Genomic DNA, 447 nt, shown 5'->3' on the forward strand with positions numbered 1-447 from the left:
TTTTTTTTTTTTTTTTTGAGACGGAGTCTTGCTCTGTCGCCCAGGCTGGAGTGCAGTGGCCGGATCTCAGCTCACTACAAGCTCTGCCTCCCGGGTTTACGCCATTCTCCTGCCTCAGCCTCCCGAGTAGGTGGGACTACAGGCGCCCACCACCTCGCCCGGCTAGTTTTTTGTATTTTTTTAGTAGAGACGGGGTTTCACCGTGTTAGCCAGGATGGTCTCGATCTCCTGACCTCGTGATCCGCCCGTCTCGGCCTCCCGAAGTGCTGGGATTACAGGCTTGAGCCACCGCGCCCGGCCGTAAATACATGTTTAAATGAGTGAGTCCTTCTAGGATTTCTAAACAATTTTAAATAAAATATCTCAAACACAAAAGGAAATTATGTATGAATTATTAACATATCTATCTATCTATCTATCTATCTATCTATCTATCTATCTATCTAT

At 46.1% G+C, this 447-nt stretch overlaps 1 protein-coding gene across 1 annotated transcript in view; it reads right to left on the reverse strand.

Moving 5' to 3' along the window:
* Positions 1-447, reverse strand: part of PPFIA2 (PTPRF interacting protein alpha 2) — a 486,204-nt gene that overhangs the window by 80,314 nt on the left and 405,443 nt on the right. The gene's annotated exons all lie outside the window — the stretch shown is intronic.

This window comes from Piliocolobus tephrosceles, chromosome 10 (genome assembly GCF_002776525.5).
Source record: "Piliocolobus tephrosceles isolate RC106 chromosome 10, ASM277652v3, whole genome shotgun sequence".
Classification (NCBI taxonomy): Eukaryota; Metazoa; Chordata; class Mammalia; order Primates; family Cercopithecidae; genus Piliocolobus; species Piliocolobus tephrosceles.